The following is a 13,817-nucleotide window of genomic DNA, read 5'->3' as shown; positions in this document are numbered from 1 at the left end:
ATTTTCTTTGTTCTAATGATGATCTTCAAATCTTTTCGCCTCTTAGCTTTTTAATGTGTGGTTGGCGAGTTGGCAACATGGTAAGAATAATGTACGGAGCCACCACTGTTTACCCCTTTAGCTGTAATTGTTCATTTAATTTATTTATTTTAGTGGAAATACATGAAATGATTCTTTGTTGTTATAAGAGTATTATCCAATGTGCCATAACTTTGTTTTGATTATTATGTAAGAGATTTGTGTCTTTTTCCACAATTTGTATTATTATTATTACTGTCATGAGTTGTAAACATTTATCTTGGTCAAATTTGAGTCTTTGAGAAAAGTGTCACTCTGTCCTCCACTTGGTGCCACCAAAGAACATGGAGGCATTGGAACTTGTTTAAATTTTTTTTTTTTCTGGAAATACGTAAAATCTGGCTGGATTCATCTCTGTCATTCGTCACCCACATAAATAATCTCCAAGCCAAAATAAAAGCCAGACTAGCGTTTCTTTTCCGTAATAAAGCGTCTTTCACTCACGCAACCAAATGCACTTTAGTCAAATTGACCTTACTCCCAATTTTTGACTTTGGCGACATCATTTATAAAATGGCACCAAGCTCAGCCCTTAAAAAATTAGACACTCTCTACCATTCAGCCATACGCTTTGCCACAAACGCCCCTTTCCACACCCACCACTGTGATCTCTATAAATTGGTGGGCTGGCCCTCCCTTCACACTCGGCGACTCCATCATTGGTTTTTTTTTATTTACAAGTCAATCTTACACAAGACACCTTTCTATCTCTCATCTCTTCTCCACCTCGCTCGCAGCACTTATCACACCAGGTCAACCGAATTTATTAAGCTCATCATTCCCAAAACCGCCACTGTTTTCGGCCGTAACGCCTTCCACTTTGCCGCTGCATCTGACTGGAATACACTGCAGAACACTCTCAAACTTCCAGCTCGGATATCTGTTTCTCTGTTTAGACAGAGACTTCAACAGATTATTGTAGATACTTGTTCCTGCTGACGATGCTGACTCTCCCTTATATACAAACATTTACCCACTACTTTTTCTCTCACATAAATCCGTCTTATATACTGTGTTCTACTCCCTTTCCCCCTTTCATTTTTATATATTTGTACTCACTCTGCGTTTTTTTTTTTTTTTTTTTTTTTGTATTGTATTGTTGCATTGTGGTCCTGTGTATGCACAGTTGTCTGTTTATATATATGTACGTTATTTATTCCTGCTGGGGCCTCTTGGCCAGGTCATGTTTGTAAATGAGAACTAGTTCTCAAACATTTTCTTACCTGGTTAAATAAAGGTTAAATAAAAATAAAAAAAAATTATTCTTTGTTGTTATAAGAGTATTATCCAGTGTGTCATAACTTTGTTTTGATGATTATTTAAGAGATTTGTGTCTTTTTCCACAATTTGTATTATTATTACTGTCATGAGTTGTAAACATTTATCTTGGTCAAGTTTGAGTCTTTGAGAAAAGTGTCACTCTGTCCTCCACTTGGTGCCACCAAAGAACATGGAGGCATTGGAACTTGTGCAGATTTAGAGCAGGCCCTGCCTTTTTGACTACATCCTTTCAAAAGTGCAAAGATGACTTTCTTGTACTAGTGAGAGCACATTGACTGCCATCAGACCAAAGTGTTTCCTGCTGTTTGGAATACCTATTTCCATTGCAATGAGACATCCTGTGTTAATGCAACTGATCAAGGAAGTGATTTCTAAAGCGCAACTGTTTATGTGGCTCTCATTGTACAACCCTTATCTGAGCTAAGCAACAACAGCCCCCGTGGCCTATAGAATAAGGCGCTGGCCTCCTAAGCCAGAAGTTGTGGGTGCAAGTCCCATTTGAAAAGAGCAGCAGAGTGGCGCAGCGGAAGCGTGCTGGGCCCATAACCCAGAGGTCGATGGACCGAAACCATCCTCTGCTAGCTAAAGTGTTTTGTTTCACACCCACCTCAACACGTTTCCTGACAAATGGAGTGGCTGATAAAAGAAATCCATCTCCAACGCAAACCTGTTGTCCCATGAAAATGTTTTTGGCTATTTAAAATGGGCTTATTCTCAACAAAAGCATTTAGTGGGTTAAAAAGACGTGTGTTGCTCTGGAATCAAAGAGTTTCAGTGTTTGTTACGCATCCGTCTGTGGAACTTTGGTTTAATGATTTCAAACAGATTGTACACAATGAATTTAATTCATTCAAGGAAAACCTTGAAGGTCTCATTGCAGATGTCTGGTGTTGTTGGATGACCGTCCATAGTATCCACAAGTGGTGTGTCTCGACTAGGAATTTCGACAAAGTGAAGGAAGCGAACATCCCGCTGCAAGTAGGGTTCGAACCTACCTTGAAGGTCTCATTGCAGGTGTCTGGTGTTGTTGGATAAGCATGTAAAACATCCACCACTTTCATATTTTAGTGGGTATGACCGAAGGAAGCAAACATCCCGCTGCAAGTAGGGTTCGAACCTACGCGGGGAAACCCCATTAGATTTCAAGTCCAACGCCTTAACCACTCGGCCATTGCAGCCACATTTTAGAGTTTTTTGAAGGTATTTCACACGTGCTGACCTCCGCTCAACACGATGAAACGTCTCCTTTCGCTTCCGTCAAGTTTCATTTCACGTTTAGCTTGTGCCAAACCGTAGGGTTGCTGCTTAGTTCTTGTAGTCAAAGTTGTAAAAGTTCTCCAAACCTTTATGTTGTTACAGTCTGCTTGTGGTTGACCAGTTTTTGATAAAACTAGTCTATTTATCAGTGCCTCAACCCTTGCATGAAGAGGTGAAAAAATATCTCCAAGATGCAGGAATGGATTTAAGAAATTTGGGGCCCAAGGCAAAGGCAGACATGGGACCCTCTGAAATGAGAAGACAACACACAAAACAACAGGTCTATTATATTTTAATTTTGGCATAAGGTTTTGATGTTTTCATTGTTGTATTTTATTATTTTTTTATTTCTGTGTTTATTGTACATCACTTTGGTCAGCCAAGTTGTTGTTTTTAAGGTGTTTTATAAATAAAGATGGTATGGTATGGTACCTGCAAAGAAGATAACCAATGTCAAAAGAAAAGAAAACTGGAAGGAAAGAAAAATGGCCACCCATCCCTACAAACTCCTAAATACCAGACAGCTTCACGGCTGCCTGGCAGGTACACGGTGGCTGGTTGGGGGGAGAGGAAGAGGAGCGACTCCTTGGTCCACAATCCAGACCTTCATAGGGAACACCCTCCATCAGCAAGCAATCCCTGAAGAGCAGCAAGACAACCAATCTCAGCCCAGCATCTCTGCACGCAGAAGTCTCAGTTAGCAGCAGAAACATCAACAAACATGGACAAAGAAAAATCCTGTGAATTATCTTTTCTATCTTTTCTATCATACATGTGAACATTTCAATGCATAGGCCGCTGTGCACTTAAAACAAGTTAGTTTGAAGTGGAAAAAAAAGGTTTAAATCAAAATTAACATCAGATCATTATTGTTTTGGTTCCTCTCATCTGAATGAAATTAATTTCCATCATATTCTTCCAATGAATTTTTCAAAGAGAGCAAAAAAATATTTTCTTTTTTAATAAAACAGTCATAACAAACGTAACAGCTATAATTTTATTTAAATACGTTTAATGTTTTCCTGATAATAAAAAACACTGATTAGATGTCTGATTTTGTGAAATCTGTGTTCTCCTTTAACATGTTAAGTTTTAAAGTGTAGTTCATCCAGAGCAGCAGATCAGTTTAATACAATTTACTTACGTTTGTGTTTCATCTGTTCGACCTTCTGTTTTCTTCTTGACCTGATAAAAGTTGGAGCTCAGATGTTAACATCGTCAACTCAGAGATACACAGTGAATTTTACCAGCAAGGGTCAAGACAGGTCATCATTTTACCTTTTTTCTTTATGAACATCACCAGACCGACGACTGCTGCGACCAACACCAACACCAACACCAACACTCCAACTATGAACCCGACATAGAGTGTGTTTCCTAAAATGTGAAGAGTGAGATAACTGAAGTGTTTTTTATTAGATGTTTCATGTTTTCATGTCTGTGGTATTCTTGCAATCACTTCTTGATTATCTAGCGTCTTACCTTGACTTCTTCTCCTCAGAAAGGTTTCAGTTATCATCGTCTCCTCAGCGTTACTGAGTTCACAGATATAAACTCCCTCCTGATGTGGAGATAAGTCCTGCAGTGTGATGCTGCCCGACTCCGATACATCCTTCACATGCTGCTTCCAGTCCTCTGACACCTTGTAGGTAACATCAGGACCAGCTTTGTTCAGAATGATCTGACTGTGGTTGAATCTCCAAACAAGGTTTGTTAGAGACGAGTTTGAGGCAGAACAGAGGATTGTTGTCTCAGTGCTGCTGGAAAATGAGGCTGGAAAACAACACGAATACCCAAAAAACAAAAAACATTAGTTCCATCTCAGAAGGTTTTACTCCTGGTAGTACAGATTTATTGCAAAGCACATTAATCATGTTAAACTGTTGAAAGTTTGCATTGTTGTATTAACAGACCAGGTAACTGGTTCTATACACTGATGTATGAGTTTCAGCAGCTGGAACTGGGACTGTGGTGATGTGATAACAGAGGATGGAAACAGGTTTGGTTGTTAGTACTGACCTGACATGGCCCAAAAATCATGTTTCTTTGTGTCTCCTGTGATTTGTTTAAACAGTTTGGTTTTATAATCCCTCAGAGTTCTTGAGTTAGAGCTGAGCTGAGCTGAAAGCAGCAGCTTGGTTTGATATCAGTCACACTGAGGTCTGGAGGAACTTTATAGACAAAAGTAAAATGCTAAAAGGTTTCACATGTTTGCAGGTTTTAAAAAGTAGAATAGCAGTGGTGTAGTAGCAGTGTCAACAGGATATTTACAGTCGTCTGTTAAGTTTAGTCATGAACCAGCTATGGGTGAGATGGAAATGGAAGACCTAAATGCAGACACATGAAGCAGCAGTGAGACCAAGGAGGGGAGGAGGAAAGGAAGCGAAACTACAAATGCCATGAAACAAATGAAGCAAGGCTGGTGGGCAAGTTCAGACAAGCAACCGATCTGAGGCTTTCTGGGAGTTTGTTCCAGACATGTGGAGCATAGAAGCTGAATGCAGCTTCTCCATGTCTGGTTCTGACTCTAGAAACTGACAAGAAACTAAATCCAGATGACCTGAGGGTTCTGGTAGGGTCATACTGGGTCAAGAGGTCACTGATGTATTTTCCGAAAACCATTCAGAGCTTTATAGACCAGCAGCAGAACTTTTGAAGTATCTTGGATCCAAGTATCTTGGAAAAAATTGCTTTCAGGCAAAAACGTTTCCGGACACCAGCTTTGTGAATGAGCAAAATTTTCAAACCTGTGACCTTTATATATGTTAACAAACAATGAGCATCCCTGAGTTCACCTCTGACATCTCCTCTGAGGCTAAGTTGAACTTATGAAGATTTCCTATCATTAATCGATAAATGTCCTTGCTGAGTTCAAGTGATACTTTCTACTCTGAAGGTCGTTTTGTTTGCTAGATCCACGTCATACTCACAGAAACATACCCTTATGCCTAAATTTCTTCTTATATCTAAATGTGATTATGCTCCCTAGATAATACTAAGAATTAGACACTACACTTTAAAGTCTATCCTCATAAACAGGCAGCCAGTGTAAAGACCTCAGAGCTGGACTGATGTGGTCCACTTTCTTGGTCTTAGCGAGGACTCGACCAGCAGAGTTCTGAATAAGCTGCAGGTGTCTAACTGATGTTTTAGGTGATGTTTAGATGTTTTAGTTTTTAAAAACACTGTTAAAATAATCAAGTCGACTAAAGATGAAAGCATGGACTAGTTTTTCCAGGTCCTGCTGTTTTTGTTTAACTGAAGAAAGTTCAGACACATCCAGACATTAATCTCTTCAATGAATTTACCAAGAGCCTGTACGGGGCCTCGGTCTCCAGGTGACATTATAATATATATCTGCATGTCATCTGCGTAGCTATGGTAACTAATGTTGTTTTTCTTTTTGACCTGTGCCAGTGGGAGCATGTAGATGTTAAACAGAAGAGGCCCCAGGATGGAACCTTGTAAAACTGGCATTGTACGACTGGCATATGCCAGTTTTTGTTGCTACGCTAGCTTGATAAATGAGGTCCGAGGACAGAATTAGTTTTAGTTACCAGATTAGTTGTAAACTCACAGAGTCGTTGCAGAGAGGATCTCCTCTTGTTGGATCCAGTGCTGATGGTGCAGCTGTAGATCAGATCAGCATCACTGTCTGAAAGAATCAGAGAGCTGCTGATGTTGTACAGCTGCTGCTCAGTCTGCTGGATGGTGGTGGTATTCTGGAGGTTCTTGCTGGACGGAGGTCTGGTGGACCAGGTGAGTTCAGGTTCAGGGTAGATCCCCTCTGAGCTGCAGGTGATCCTGTTTTCCAGGTGATCCATGTTGACTTTCTTCACTGGAGCTGAAAAAGAAAGAAAAGGTTACCTTCTCTCACTTTATTATTTCATAGGTTTATGCTACAGGTTTTAAACAAATTATAACCAGTGTTCAAAATAGTTAGGACTCCACAACTCAGGGACCTGAAACTCCTGCCCTCCAGGACCACCATCCTGCAGGTTTTAGATCTTTTCCTGCTTTAAAATACCTGATTCCAAATTACAAGGATCCCACAGCTTGTCAAGTTCTACACAATGACCCATATCTTTACTTAAATATGTGGGTCATTGAGTAGAACTTGACAAGCTGTTGGATCCTTTCGATTTGGAATCAGGTGCGTTGGAGCAGGAAACGTCTAAAATGTGCAGGAATCTGCAGTGACACTCAAAAACTGGAGTTTAAGATCTCTGCTGTAACCTGTTAATGTGTTCGATCCTTTCATGACTATGATAAAAAGAAGGAATTGATTCTCAGTTCATTTAAAACCCACAGCTGTGTAAATGCTGATTGCTGAATGAACGCCGTCTGCAATGTTGGAAAAGTAAAAATCTTGATCAAGAAACAGGCTTGGTCTAGAAGTAGAGCTTGAAGTAGAAATATTTCTAGAGTTTAAAGGTAATATTAAAGGAGATGAATTTAAAATGGTGTTTAAATATGTCCAGAAAGTAGAAATCGTAGATACCACAACTGTTAAATACTGTCATGCAGCCATGAATGACATAAAGAATGAAAACCTCTATGAACCGTTCCATGTTTTCATCGTTATGTTTAGCAGACAGCAGCTGACATGTCAGTTCCAGTAACGTTTTATCATGAGCAGCATCAAGAAAAAACACTGACAGCAGATTTCTGTTCATGGATTTGCTGGTGTTTTTTGTTTTACTGAGTTTTACAGACCGTCCACTTTGAGGTTAATAAAAAACTCCTGGTTTCTGCTGATGGTGCTGACGTAGCATTGGTATCTGCCCTGGTCCTGAACCTTCACCATTTTCAGCAACAGAGAGACATTTCCCTCAGAGATCTGATCCTGGAACATTGATGTTCTGTCTCTGAAGCGCTGGTCCTGGTGTCCCAGTTGGTTTTGGTTTTGGTAGAAAGAGTGGACACGAGTTTTTACTGGTGTCATCTGAAACCAGTGGATGACTATTTCATCTTCATTCTTCACACTACATGGCAAGATGCAGCTCTCCATAACAACACAGGACACGTCTGTATCTGGAAGATCAGGTAGAAACAGTGTTAATAAGCTGGAATCAAACCTCCTTCACACAGTGGATCACACTGATTTATTTGCTGTGTGATATTTGTCTTTAAAACTAGTTAGCCTGGGGGCTCAGTGTAAATTCATAAGACACTCCAGGTTGAGAGCAGTGATAAATACGTCCAGCACCTTACAGTCCTTCACACACCAGCTTTCTCCCATTCACAAGTTACACAAGTACAGAAAAATATGGTCAGTAAATGAGACGTGACCTGATGTAAAAGTTGATCACAATCATTAAAACCAAGAAATCAGTAAAACAGTGATCAGTGTTTACTTAGTGGCTTGTTTACTCTGTTTAAAGATAAATAGATTTTGATTCAGAAGCTGTCAGAACATTTAGAGATGAAACCAGAACCTGATCAGGTCATTTAAAATAGGAGTCTTTAAGTTTAGCTTAAGATCCACCGACTCCTCCTAAACTCTAAACTCTAAAAGTTTGTCACAGAGAAAAAGAGTTTTTTCTTTTTGTTTCATCGGCTGCAGTTATAAATAAGACACTCACCTTCTGTGGAAACTTTGATCAGGTTCAGAAACATAATAAGCACTAAAACATGGTAGAGTTTCATCAGTCCTGCTTATTTTCCTGCATTTTATGGAAAAATGTCGTAAATCTCTGCAAACTGCATATCAGACTCCTCCTCTGGTATGAAACAAGCTGGAACCTGCATTGTGTGGGTGGAGAAAACAGTAACTGCCACTGAACAACTTTCATTTAACTTAAATTCATTTTCTTAAAACATATTTTAAAAAAGCATTTCTAACTTTAACCTGTACCTGACTGCCCTTTCACTGCTCAGTCCATCCATCAGCTAAGCAGGTTTTTAAAATGCAAAGATTAGGTAAAATAAATAAAGTAGAATAGAATAGAATAGAATAGAATAGAATAGAAATACTTTATTAATCCCTTCAGAGAGCCCTCAGGGAAATTTGGGTACCAGCAGCAATACAACACCAACAGTAAAGCAGGACAAGCACAAGACACAATATATACAGGTACAAAGCAAAATAGAGGCAAATAGAATGCAATGAATATAACAATAATAACAATAAGAAAAGTTAAATAAAACAATATAAACAAGCATTGCACACAGTGGAGGTGGTACAGATTCCCAGTTCACTATTGCACGTATAAGTTATTGCAACTGTTTGTATGGGTTATTGTGCATGTGTTGTATCAATAAGTAGTAGTAATAATAATAATAATAATTTTTTTACTGCTCAGTCCATCCATCAGCTAAGCAGTATCTTTACACAATGACAGATAAGGAGGGGATACTCTCTGAGGAGAGGTTATGATGGTCCTGTGGGGAATAAAGGCGAGCATTGGCCAATTAACCAATGTTACAGACAAGCCAGGCACCCCAAGATGTCCTCCTCAGGTGGATGAATATAATCTCCAGCTATGGTGACATAGATAGAAAAGACAAAAAAGTCAGTTAGTAGCATCCATACAAGACATAATTACTACACCAGGTGAATTACCTAGCTGCCACCAGCAGTAATGGATGGTCCAGAGAGAATAATCTGAGAATAGGCACATAGTAATAGTGGAACAGACTGAAGGAGATGTTTTAGATGGTTTTTAGATGTTTTCAAAATGATTATTTTTTTGGTATATTTACTTGGAATTCATTTGTGGCACATTCAACAACAAAATTGGATTCACTTTGATAGTTCAGTATGTTTTAGATATCTTCTTTGCATTGTGGTTTTAATAGGACAACGGGGACACTTCAAATTCATGTCATCTCACCCAAAAAGGCACCTGTAAAGTCACCAAAACCCTCTTTTTCAAGCCAGTGGCACACATCGTCTTTTGTCCAAAGTTGATAATTCATCAGCAAAAAAATAGGTAAAAGAAAGAGATGTTAATTTTAAGATGTTCCATCTTTCCCCCTGAAAATCCTTAGCTAGTCATGCTTGGTAAAATAAGATTTAACTTATCTTGATTCTCTGAAATTTCAGATGTCGTCACACTTCTCTTAATCCAAATTCCTACACAGGTGATCAGATGAGTGAATAGGAATCATCAGTGACATGTCACACCTGTTCAGTCAGTATGGAAACCGACACTCAGCTCCCACAGGACAACGAACCGGACAGCGAGCTCCCAGACCCACATGCCAAAAATCATATTAAAATAGATTCCCAGTACAAAACTGCCCCTCAGCCTAATCCCATACAAAATTCATTTTACATTAGACGGACAAACCTGTGAATATAGTTTTTGTTTGTGGCAAAGGGACCCCACATTTGATTTTGTGACTCTTTTGACCTGATTTAATGGTTCTATTTTGACCCCTACTGGTTAAACTGATAATTTCATTCAATATATTCCTTTGGATGTGAGAGGGCTCAGTGGTACACTTGGTACACCTGTCTTACCCAGATTTGATTGAAATGGGTGGCTGTATGCTGAAGGTTTAGTGGAGCTTAGACCCCACTGGAATAAGTAGTCAGGCATACACTACTCCGAAGAGTTGGGGATATTTCACTTGTTGAATGATGTCAGAGCAGACCTAAAATGTACAATGACCTTTACAGATGAATGTAATTACAATTTCACTACAATTTTGAATGCAAGTGTACAGCTGTTACATGTTTAAGTACTAATTGCACAGCATGCAGTTCTCTAACAAGGTGATCAACTACAAACACTCATGGTGGAAATTCCCTCCCCATTAAAACCAAATTCAGGCAAACAAAAAATGGCTGATCGTGTGGCTCATTTCTAAAACCATTTCTTTATGACAGCCAATTGGCAGCAGGGCTGTAGAGCACATGGTAACGCCCAACGAAGCTCATGCCAGACTGGAGCACAGCTCTGTGTAGTAGCTTTCCTCTGCCACTAGAGGCAGCGCAGACAACATGGAGCCACCTGAACTTGGCTTCAGATTTGTTTTTCTCTTAGTTTTTGCTCTGACAGTGATAGACCCTATTAGCTTTAGATGTAGAAAGTTTGCATGGTAAAACTGAGTAATTAAAAGTATGGATCATCATCAGAAAAGGTTATTAGAGGCGATGCTTCATACTCATTTCTGCAGCTTCATCTTGTTTGTTATAGAATCTGTGGTTGGTCGCTTTCAGCCAATCAGCATTGGGTTAATGCGTTGCGTCATCTCCAGAATCCTTCAGTCTGCACGCGCTAAGAGCTGCACAGGATATGAATGCAAGAGTAAAAATCAGCTCGAGGAGCATGTGTCCATGCTAGCAGCCCTGTTGAGCTGGGTTGGAGCTAAATGCTAAATGCTCATCCTCACCAAGAATAACAACTATAAACAGTTGTGAATACGGGTCCAGTTTAAGTGAATGGTGGTTTGTTATCATGACAATATGATTGCCACTATTTCCAAATACATGAGGCTGATGATGGATCACTTTCAGGGTGATTTAATCCAAATACAGCTGGAATCATGGTCTTTGTAATAAGAATAAACTAAATGAATGTTTTTTCTTACGTGAGCTATAACGAGGTAAATACGTCTGAAATCCCCCCAGTCCCCCAGTCAATTCTACAACTTAAATAAACATATTGAACTGGAAAGTTGACATTAAATCTTCAGATTATCTTATACAATGCTGCCAAGATCTCCTCGGCACTGATGGCGGTCTCTGAGGAATGAAGCTTCCATTTTCAAAAGGAGCAACACCTAACATCCTGTTGGTATCTTTAGTTTTTATGAAACGTGTCTTAGATGTCCGTCAGTGACTGCTGCATCGTAAGTGATGCACTCTTCCTCATCCTGCAGACATCAGCCATTGTTATTTCACCTGGTTTGATTTCTCATTCTCTTCACCTGCTCCTAATCACTCCCTCTGTCTGCAAATACCCCATGGTTTTCAGTTTGCTTTGTCAGATCCTTATGTGGTTCCTCCCCTGTAATGTGTGTTTCCCTGTTCCTGAGTTTTTGGGAAAATGAACCCTTTTACTTGCTTCAATTCTGCCTCCTGCCTGATCCACCTGACATGGACCCAGCAGACGGTATGATGATAATAATAATAATAAATCTTTATTTGTATACACACAGCAAAGTAAGGTAATAAAATCAACAAAGAAAACGCACATGCACGAGTACATTTAGAAAATAAAGTAAATAAAAATGTTATAAAAAAAAAAAAAACAGTTGATAAAAGTGTGTTTTAAGAAGTGACTTAAAAGATGAAACTGATGGTGCCAGCCTTATCTCCTCAGGCAGGTCCTTTCCGAGTTTGAGGGGCTCGGACGGAAAAAGCTCGGTCACCTCTGGTCTTGAGTTTCAACCCTGGCACAGCTAAAACGGACCTGCCTGAGGCCTCATGGTAAACCAGCGGCTTGAAAAAACAATGACCTGTCTGGAACCGTTTGAGGAGGAAAATGAGCTCAGCCACAGCCTCCACAGCTGAGGTTGTCCCAAGGGACACCGTACTCACACTTCTCCTCACTATGGAAACCGAGTGACTCTGGAATTAAACACATCTCTCGGCTGGCCAGGTAACGCCTCGGGATCCCCCCGGACAAGCTGGGGAATGTGGCCGAGGAGAGGTCTGGGTTTCCCCGCTTAGGAAGCTGCCCCCACAACCCGACCCTGGATGAGGGGCAGAAAATGGAAGGATGGATAAATAATGAATAAAACAGAATGTAAAAGATTATGATTATGAAATTAGAGTTAATTTATTAATTGTTTGTAAAGTAAATAAACTATTGAGTGTGTAGTCAAATCTAATTAATTAAAATAATTTATATATCCTTTCAACTATTTGTTTTAATTGCACAATTTCAGTCATACAACCAATAAGAAAACTTAACTTGCTAACTTTGTTGTGTGTGTTTGGTACAGTTAAACACCACATGTCTGCATCAGAGTCTCCAGGAGTGATAAAAAGGTTGATGTTCTCCTTAAAGAACCTCAACCATAAAGGTGAAGCACTTTTTGGCACAATGCAGATGCAGTCAAATATTCTTTCCCAAAGCTGGATGTTTTCACTCCACTTCGTCACAAACCTGCAACTGAAGAAATATCAAACTGTCTTCAGCTTTACGATAATTGTAAATTTAGTGTAATAATTGTAAACTAATCTGTGGTTCAGTACAGCCGAAGGAGGTTTGTAAAAATGGTTTTTGTAGAAACTGGCCCAGCAACTTACTATTTAGACTAAATTCAGTTTTGAAAATATTTTCTGCAAACCTGAAATGAGCTACACGTCAAAGAAAGGCACAGAAAATAAATAAAAATTAAATAAATGCTAAAATACCGCCTCTCTAACTGTTGAAACCTCATTTACAACGTCAAGGACTGAAAGTGAGAAGAAAGTTTCAGCAGGAAGAGAAAGGGAAGGAGCGAAACCAGCTGAGGCCGTGTCCACATGGGGACGAGTTGAAGAGTAGCCATAAAAAATGTTCAGTGTTTGGACATTTTGCCTCATAGAAGCTGCATTTTGGAAGCTTGCAAAAGGAAGCTTTAACACTGTTAAAACACAGAGAATTAATCTGAAAGATCCATAGTTTTGTTTCTGCATCCTGAATTGATGAAGTCAGTAGGAGCCATTTTTAAGTATCTGTAAATATCTTGTTTGGCCACCAGGTGGCAGCATTGTATCGTCTTTTGTCGCTTCCTGTATACGTAGGAACCTTCCTGAAAATAAACCACTGCAGAGACTTTTCCATGTAAAACATAGCATTTATGTTAAAGTGGAGACCAAATACAGTAGGGAATGTGAACATATTCATTTCAGTTTCCTTTCTAACCATGTATTTAGATCGTTAATGAGACTCAAGGAGTTAAATGCATCTTGATGGACATGTGACACAGTGAATCAGTCACCCAATCCAACAAGATGCTACTTCATGTGGTGTCTATGCATTAAAGGTCCGTATTCCAGCAGATTGGATGAATAGAGCACAGCACAAAGTTAGGCAGCATTTGTACCACAGAGACTGGCTTATGTATTTATTTATTTTGGAGAGAGTAAGAAGTACGATGGCTTCAGTTATGGAGCTTTGATGTTATTCATTTTTACTTACTGTACCATTTGTCATTTGTAATAGCATCACAATTATTATTTCTGGTGGCCTCACACTGTTTGTTTTACTTAAAGGTGCTTTCAGTGTGTAGTGACTATGGCATTTAGCCACTCAGCT

General features: G+C 39.4%; 1 non-coding gene across 1 annotated transcript; it reads right to left on the bottom strand.

The window, feature by feature from the left end:
• Nucleotides 1-2,455: 2,455 nt before the first annotated feature.
• Nucleotides 2,456-2,537, bottom strand: trnas-uga. Its single transcript has one exon. It is a non-coding gene; the product is annotated as a tRNA-Ser (tRNA).
• Nucleotides 2,538-13,817: the final 11,280 nt, after the last annotated feature.

This window comes from Melanotaenia boesemani, chromosome 18 (genome assembly GCF_017639745.1).
Source record: "Melanotaenia boesemani isolate fMelBoe1 chromosome 18, fMelBoe1.pri, whole genome shotgun sequence".
Lineage (NCBI taxonomy): Eukaryota > Metazoa > Chordata > Actinopteri > Atheriniformes > Melanotaeniidae > Melanotaenia > Melanotaenia boesemani.
Note: the sequence above shows the minus strand (reverse complement) of the source record. Positions and strands in the feature narration are given on the sequence as shown.